The sequence below is a fragment of the Diadema setosum genome, chromosome 17, assembly GCF_964275005.1.
Source record: "Diadema setosum chromosome 17, eeDiaSeto1, whole genome shotgun sequence".
NCBI lineage: Eukaryota > Metazoa > Echinodermata > Echinoidea > Diadematoida > Diadematidae > Diadema > Diadema setosum.
In genome coordinates, this window is record NC_092701.1 from 2,670,174 (window position 1) to 2,679,554 (window position 9,381).

A 9,381-nucleotide genomic window follows, 5' to 3' on the forward strand; every position below is an offset into this window, starting at 1 on the left:
ATTAATGCATATATAAAAGAAAGAAAATGATAACTTAATTGAGTTAATGAAACAAACCTAATCCGGTAGTATGTTATAAGATTTAAAGAAAAATAATTTCAATTTATTCTTGAAAGAATTCAAAGTTCGTGCTGTTACAATATCATTTGGAAGTGAGCTCCAATACTTTGGCCCATCGTAAATAAAGGTGTTCTGAGCCAGCAGAGTTCTGAAAAGGGGCAAATAAAACTTATTCGAACGCCTTGTTGGGTAATTATGAACGAACTGATTTCTTGGAAACATTGTTTCAAATATATTTGGAAGATTTTTTGTATCATAATTAAACATAAATTGTCCTAGATTATACAAATACAAATCCTTAATTTTCAATATTTTGTTTTCAAAAAATGACTGGTCAGTATGAGACAGAAATGCAGTATGACATATAATACGGAGGGACTTCTTTTGTGATAAAAGTAATTTATCTAAGAATGTTTGATATGTATTTCCCCACGCAAGAATACCATATTTTAAGTATGGCAATATGAGAGATGAATATAATGTAATCAGGGACGACAAAGGAAGACAAAATTTAATCTTGTTAATTATACCAATATTTCGTGAAATAGTTTTACATATAAAAAAGATATGGAATTTCCATGAAAGCTTGTTATAAACTGTTATACCCAGAAATTTAAAAAATGACTGGTCAGTATGAGACAGAAATGCAGTATGACATATAATACGGAGGGACTTCTTTTGTAATAAAAGTAATTTATCTAAGAATGTTTGATATGTATTTCCCCACGCAAGAATACCATATTTTAAGTATGGCAATATGAGAGATGAATATAATGTAATCAGGGACGACAAAGGAAGACAAAATTTAATCTTGTTAATTATACCAATATTTCGTGAAATAGTTTTACATATAAAAAAAAATATGGAATTTCCATGAAAGCTTGTTATAAACTGTTATACCCAGAAATTTAATATGGGAAACATTTTCCAGTGGAGTCCCATCAAAAACAATATCAACAGGTAGTGTCACTATAGAGCTGCTAAAAAGCATATATTTTGTTTTTTTTTTTAATTAAGAGATAATTTATTTGCCTTTATCCATTGGGCGACATTTTCTAATTCAGAGTTTATTGTATTTACAAGAGTAAGAGGATTATTGTGGGAAAAAAATAAATTTGAGTCATCCGCAAAGAGAATAAAGGAAAAAACATCTGATGACCTATAAAAATCATTTATATAAACGAGAAACAAAAGCGGACCTAATAGACTTCCCTGTGGGACCCCACATTTGATATTTAACATTTCTGAATTACAACCATTCAATGAGACATATTGCATCCTGTTCATGAGGTAGCTCCTGAACCACTCCAAAGCCTTCCCACGCACTCCGTCACCACAAGTAAAATATCATGATTAATGGTGTCGAAGGCCTTGGAGAAGTTCAGGAACAAACCTATTAGATGTGAAGATCTGTCAATAGCATGTGCCACTTTTTCTACAAAACTTAATAATGCATGTGAAGTGCTGTGTTTTTCTCTAAATCCGAACTGAGAATTTGAAAGTATATTATTAAATTTAAAAAAAAGCAATAGTTCTTTTATAAACAATTTTTCAAGAAATTTTGGACAATGTACATAACAAAGAAGTCGGTCGGTAATTATTGACATCTAATTTGTCGCCTTTTTTAAACAAGGGGATGACTTTTGCTATTATCATGCTTTCTGGGACAATGCCATTAGAAAGAGATAAATTGAATATGTGAGCTAAAGGATCCGCAATTGAAGATATTACCCCCTTCAAAAGAAAATTACTGATGTCATCGTGTCCAGCACTTTTTTTTTAATTAAAATCAGAAACGATATTAATTATCTCCTGCTTATATGTTGGACTAAGGAACATTGAAGTAAAATTTGGTGGACCTAAAAATTCAGAAATATGTTTCGTTGAAGGAGGAATATTGCTTGCAAGATTTTCCCCGATTTAACAAAAATAATTATTCAAAATGTTACAAATTTGATGAGAATCTTCAACGATTTCATTTTCAAACCTAATTTTGGTAATATTACATTTGTCATTTGATATATTCATTGCTTGATTTAAAACTTTCCATGTCTTTTGCATATCGTGCCTATAAAAGTGTAACTGCTTGGTATAATATTTTTTCTTTTCTATACGTATCATTTTCGTCAACGTATTTTATAACTAGTATATTTAAGTTTTGATTGCTCAGTATATTTCATTTTGAATTTATGATATAAATTATTCTTTCTGTTTATTGAACGCAAGAGTGATTTAGAGATCCATGGGAGCCTGGGTATCTTTTTTTTATGATCAGATGGTTTTTGTCTACGTTTTGGAATATGGATATCCAAGAGTCGAAGAAAAATCTGCATATAATATTCAAAAGACAAATTAACATCATTTGTATCAAAGATACAAGAACAGTGTGTCATGTCTAAACTAGCACCTAGACTGGCTATATTTTCATGTGTGATTCTTCGTCTCAATAAACAACCATATTTATTATCAATAGTATCATTTAAAGAGAAACTAGTAGAGATGGGGAAATGGTCTGTAATATCTGAAAGTAGTATAAGGGAATCGGGAGCAGGAAGAATATTACAAAAAATATTATCATTAAGGGAGGCGGATTCATTAACTATTCGTGTGGGCAAAAAAGAAGCAGATAAAAATATTTCCAAAAAATCTTGTGACATATTATTTTGTTTTAATAAATCTATTTTAAAATATCCCATTATGAAACATTTTTTGTGAATAAAAATTGGGTTCTTCACCAAATCCGAAACATAATCTAAAAATGATTTAATGTTTGCATTTGGAGGTCTATACCGTATACTACTCCTATGATAACAAAATTTTTTACTGCCAGAAACGTTTATTTCAATAAAAAAAGAGATTCAATGGAATCAGTCATGCTGTTAAGCTCATCACGAACTACATAATCATATATTTGTGAAACATATAACGCAACGCCCCCACCCACCCTATGTTGTCTGTTGTTAACTACAAAATCATATCCGTCAAGAGCGTATGGAAGACTTGAGTCATGGGAAAGCCAGGTTTCGGTCAAACCTATCGCTGAGAATTTTTGCCTGATGGGTTTATTCAAAAACAACTGCAATTCTTCAAAATGTTTATTAACACTCCTAATATTGAAATGTATAAGAGAAAAAGTGGTATCATCATACTCCTTAACAACATTATTAAACTGGTTGTGAGTGAGATATTCAGAAGATGGACTTTACAATTGGTTTTCTATGTCAAAATCATATTCAAATTCTTGCGACAATGAATTAAAACTATCCGAAACATAATTATCAAAAAAAGTATCATTTTGAGTGACATTTGCATCACGTTCTGCCAAAGAAGGCCCGGCTGTATCAAAAAAGTCATCATCATTAATTGAATTGAATGCTGTGTCTATTGTACTGTGTATCAAAGGGTGAACGTGATGTCCGTTGCTTGTGTCCACGAAGGCACGTGTAGAGGGCAGTACTGATGAGTTTGACATCTTGACATCTTTGACTTTTCCCAGCTCTTGTTTAATAGGAGTTTCCTATTTTTCTTGATAATTTTACTACACACTCCTATGCTCTTCCCTCCCCTACTTTTGAGCCAAATCATCTCTATTTTTCTGTTAGAAAGGTTTGGAGGTCTGTGACTATAACAACGTAAATCGGTTTGGCTAATACTAATGTAGAAAGGAGCACATGGAAATCTGAAGCTATTTCTGCTCCAGAATTAGGAGAAGTTAAGAGCGAAGGATGTCATAGCGCTATGAACGATTTTTGGCTAGATAAGAAAACGTGGAATAACAACCAAAACAGAAGGGTTCTATCTGTACTTACCATTGCTTACTGTTAATTGTCACCATCGCTAATGGTTAACACCAGTTTCGAACACACTCCCTGACAACGAATAGTGCATGTTTAAAAGGTCAATTTGTCCTCACAATCACAGATAGTAATCATTTTTACGGAGCGAAAAAGAAAAGCAAACATACTTCGAACGAAAGGAAAAAAGCAGATTGAATTTCTCTTTGCGGTATTAAACATTTCTGTCAGAACCAGGAACTTGATGAAATACCTTTGTTCTGTGTGTGACAGTGTGTGGTGTGAAGTGAAAAGTGAGGACGAAGATTTCTCCCGGGTATGCAGGGGAAGAAACGGATTGACTTTTAATAGGAAAAATCTTGTCAAACCGGACAAAGGAACCAGTGTGGAGCTCAGGGCGGGAATATCTCGTGTTTTGTTGCGATTGTCTGATGTACGGGCTCTCCCTCCTTCTTTCCTTCTCTCTCTCTCTCTCTCTCTGATGGCGAACTTTGGGAGGACAGCAAGTCGATTGGAAATCCAAATCAAATTAATTTAGCCACGTGCACAAATTAGAAAAAAGTAAAGATTGTGAGTTTGCATTGATGTGTACGTCAGATACGTGCTTGCATGTGGAGTATGGTATTGATTGTCAAGTGAGTACAAAGTTGGAAATACATTAATGTGTCTAAATTAAGTGTAATATTCGTTTTCATGATGGGGCAATAGATAATTGAGCCTTAAAGGAAAAGTTCCAAATGTCCATGTGGATAGGTAAATGCAATAATATTAGTAGAACACCTCAATGAAATTTGAGGAGAATTAGACCATCAATTCAAAAGTTTATTTATAATGAATGGTGAAGTTTTGGTGCCCTGAATATGAGGTCACTGCAGAGCAATGGCATTACGAAAATATAAAGAGAATTAAAAAAAAATGATCTTTTTGACAAATGGCATCATTGCTTTGAATAAATTGTTACAGACATAAATCATGTTAAGGGTAATATGGTTCCCCTGCTTTCTGAAAGAGGTATCAAAAGTGAAGTGTCCGTCATTTTTAAACGGATAGTCCAATTGTCCTACAACTCCACAGATGTGTTAAGCTAGCATTGCTGCATTCACTTAATCCATATGCATATCTAAGGAAACTTGCCTTTTAACACCCTCCCTATAACATCGAAACAAATTTTGCTAAAGAGTGGGTATGTAAATAAACGCGATTCGTATGCACCTGAAAAATTAATTTGGATTATCTCTCACGCCATTTTCTATGAATGTCAACAACAACAAAAAATCGAAGTTAAAAGCTAGAGAGGGTCATGATAATGGGAGACTCCATTGATCATTTTTTTGTTTGCTACATTGTCTTTTGCTTTGAGACATTCATTTTTATCTATTTTTCCCATTCTGAAAACGTTGCAACTGTGTCCATCATAGTCATTCAACAAGTGATGGAACAGAGACATCGTGAAACTAATATGAGTCGAATTCTCCGAGGGGGTCTCTGCAAATATCATTACATTGTTTCCAATTGAGCCATACCGTCGCCATACCGTTCAGCATTTGTTGATCAAGAGCTCTTACTCAGAGTCGCTCACCGACTGAAACAATGAGAAACGTCAGAAACGACCTCAAAACATTACACCGAGGAAAAACGATTATGATTTGATCCTATTCGGTTTGAAATGAAAACAACAGTCGTAAAGAAAAATAGATCCAAATGCCAGCCAGAAATAGATCATATCAAATGCAGCAGGTACACTTCAGTTCTTTCCCACTCAATGGATATCTTTTGATGGGTTTTCGAGAGGAAGTTTTACAGACCTGTGTCGATGAGGTTTTAGTCTTCAAGCTTTTCAAGTGTACGTTCTATTACTGTCGCTTTTCTTATTTACATCCATCACAGGTGAAATAATTATTATGATAGGCATATATGATATATGTATATATATATATATATGAGCATATATATCTACATATACAGATATATATATGTATATGGTAATGGTAATGGTTTATTTAAAAATTCATTTGCAGCCATGGAGATGGCTGAATTGCAGAATTTATTACAATATCATTTCATTTTATAATAACATACATAGTCATACAATCATTCTTCGATCAAAATATAAAACTACACAATTATATATATATATATATATATATATATATATATATATATAACACCTGATGACCAAAATATCAAAATTAATCAAATACACATGTACACACATATTAAAAAGCTGTGAGAAAAATTTAACATAATCTTCATGTCACCATCTTAGATTATTTCAATACACAAACTTATAGACTAAAATATATCAAATATACACAAATCATTATTCTCCTCCAAAAACTTTCAAATTTTGTTTATACATATGCTGAAAAAAAAAAAGACTGCAGTGATGACATAAGAAATATTAAACACTTGCGTATAGAGGCGGAGAGAGAGAGAGGGAGAGAGAGAAACACAGAAGGGGTAGGAAAGAGATAGCAAGAGAGATAGAAAGAGACAGAAGAGAATACTTGGAATGAGATGTACAGAGAGATATGAAATAAGGAATTTATTTCTTTTTCATCTTATATTTCTATTCAAATCATCATGTCAATCCGTATAATCTTTTAACATTACTATCTTTTTAACAATATTATATATAAATACCTTATAGATATAAGGAGGGGGGGGGGGGCTACCCACGCATATGCAATAAACATACAAACAAAACAACATTCATTTATATTTCACATTTCAATTATTCTCATAACAAAATTATTTTCTGATAATGATCTGATTACATAATGCTCAATCAATATCATACAGAATCTTAATTCAACTCATTATTGTTATAAAAAATAATATGTGTGTTACAAAAATTGCACCATCAGAAAAAAAATATATATATATAATATTGACAATATTAATCGTATAATAAATATAAAATGTCGATTTAATGAATGCAGATGTAAAATACGCATAAAATATGTCGATCAGAAGAAAAGAAATATAAAAAAAAACAGGAAATATTGCAATATCATAACATTCAGGAACAGTTATTGCAAATATATACATGTATATGTATATATTTATATATGTATACGTGTATATATATATATATATATATACTCTTCACATATATCTTCATAAATGTGCTCGAAGAAGATGAAAACATCATTAACTTAGTTCCCCAAATTGACCGATGTCTTTATCAGACAATGTCCTCCACTTACTTTCTGTACTTTCATTCTCTTTTAGATTGCCTTTTCAAAGCTGAAACGTTTCACGGCAACTTATTTCCCACAGTGAAATCTCATTCAAATTAAGTTTTTAGATTATGTGTCATTGCTAAGATTCCACTCTATACGTTTCCAACGTTTGTGGGAGTAATATAAACACGTCTTTGAAAAGTCAAAAAAAAAAAGACTTTGACTTTCCATGTAGTTGAGGGTTGAGCCTCTGTTGAGGAAATTTATTTACAGTTAAGTTATAACAGTTTGTTTATGCATGATTTGTATTCATTTGATCACACGGTAGATAGAGATTAAAAGGATCAAGTTTGAAATGATTATACATTTAACATCGTTAAAGCGAGAATAAATCATAGTCCTCGAGCCGAAATTGAGGCGTTCTTAGAAATATCTTAACATTTCAAGAACTAAAACTTGATTCAGTCAACAGTTATATATATCCTGGTTTCCTTCACTCCCTTCTAGTATGTTGGGACTAGCTGGCATTTCTTGTACTGATAATAATTATGTTATATCGTTCATAACTGCCACCTTATACCTCGAACGTGATGATCTGAGCACATTGCAGGCTTCAAACATGACATGGCCACGAGGGAAGGTCTGCTCATGTCTAAGTTTGTAGTTGTGGGGATTAATTCCTTGTGTCTCCTCTATTCACAATAACTGGAATGACGTGATGTTTGACGAGGAACAGAAGACATAGAATCATAAAAATTCATGAATCTTAATTCCCGCCAATAACACTGAAGTGATAGTTTGGGTGGATGTATGTTTGTCCCTGTAGCGCAGCAAATTTAATCACGTTTGACTCTTGCTGCACTTATCGCAATCCGATATTTACTTTTCGTAATCAAACAGCCAATAAAACAGTCAAATTTCATTAGATAAAATCAATAAATCTGAAGCTGATTTCATTTCCTAGCCAAGGGCAGTGTGATAAATCGGAACTTACAAATGCATATGAAGTTCTTTGTCATTTAACACCACAAGTGACGAGCACAAAACGACATTGCATTGTTCTTTACATTTCAACTTTTACAAACCAACAAACTGACGGCACATTATGTTTCTAGGTTACAAATGTCTTGGAATAAAATAAATGGAATACATTTCTCAGAATTGACGGTATTACTCCACCTAGCTCATTAGGTGCTACCCAGCTGGCAAAGAGTCAAATACCGCTGGGTAAATTTCATTATTTTGCATGATAATTTTGACTATACTTTTATTGAAGAGCAATGAATTTAAGTGACTCATCCATATAAAGACCTGTGTTTGGACAAAGCGATATTGATCCTACTAATGTGGTTGATTTATGGAAAAAAGTTTAACCGAATGTAAGCTCATTAAATAAAAGAAAATTGCGTTCAACTTTAAATCAAAAGCCTCATCGTGTTTAAGGTGGCTTTTGACAGAGTATAAAAGTTAGAATATTTAACTTTTCACTAAAAACGCTTGAAATCTTATCGTCTCATGTCTTCATGAAACATATAGACTGCATTAGCTTTTATTCCAGCCTATGAAAGCAGAATTGTCACAATGACAAAGAAAAGCAATTTGAAAGCTGGTATACGGAAACTCTGCTGCTGAACTTCAGGGCAAAGAGCCTCATATTGCAAGGAAAACCATCAATGTGATATTGTTGCTTTGTGGATTCTAGGAATCAGATGATATTGAACCCTAAAGAATTAAGATGACGCATTGAACCTCCTTCAATCACCCGAGTATAATTAGCTCCCCATCTTTGACTTGAGCTTTAGAATACTAGTAAGCGTGGTTTGCTGCCATCTTAGAAGTCATAGAAGACTGAACAATACAGTTAACATAGTCACCACTTCCCAATTATATATATATATATATATATATATATATATATATATATATATATATGTATATAAATTTGTATAGATATAGACGTAGATATATATCATTCTATTGAATATACAGTGTAGCTCGGAAAATAAATTTACGAACCTTTTCAGGCGAAGGAGACAAATTAAATGTCGGAGTCATTAACTTTGTAGATAAGGCCTTCTGAATGAAATGAAAAAATGAAAGCAATCCAAAGGCTGAATGTTCACGTTTTCTATGACTCCCTTCTTCTCATCTTATTTAACAGGTTTGATACTTTGTGTCAAGTGGTATTTCTGTTTCCTTGATGTCTTATTCATGTACCTCCATGTATTGTCGCTACCTTTTAAAAAATAATCTGAAAAACTTAAGAAATTATGAGCTAGTGAACTGGCGTCAACTTATTTAAAAATTTGCAATAAAATGGATTATAAATTATCATATTATGT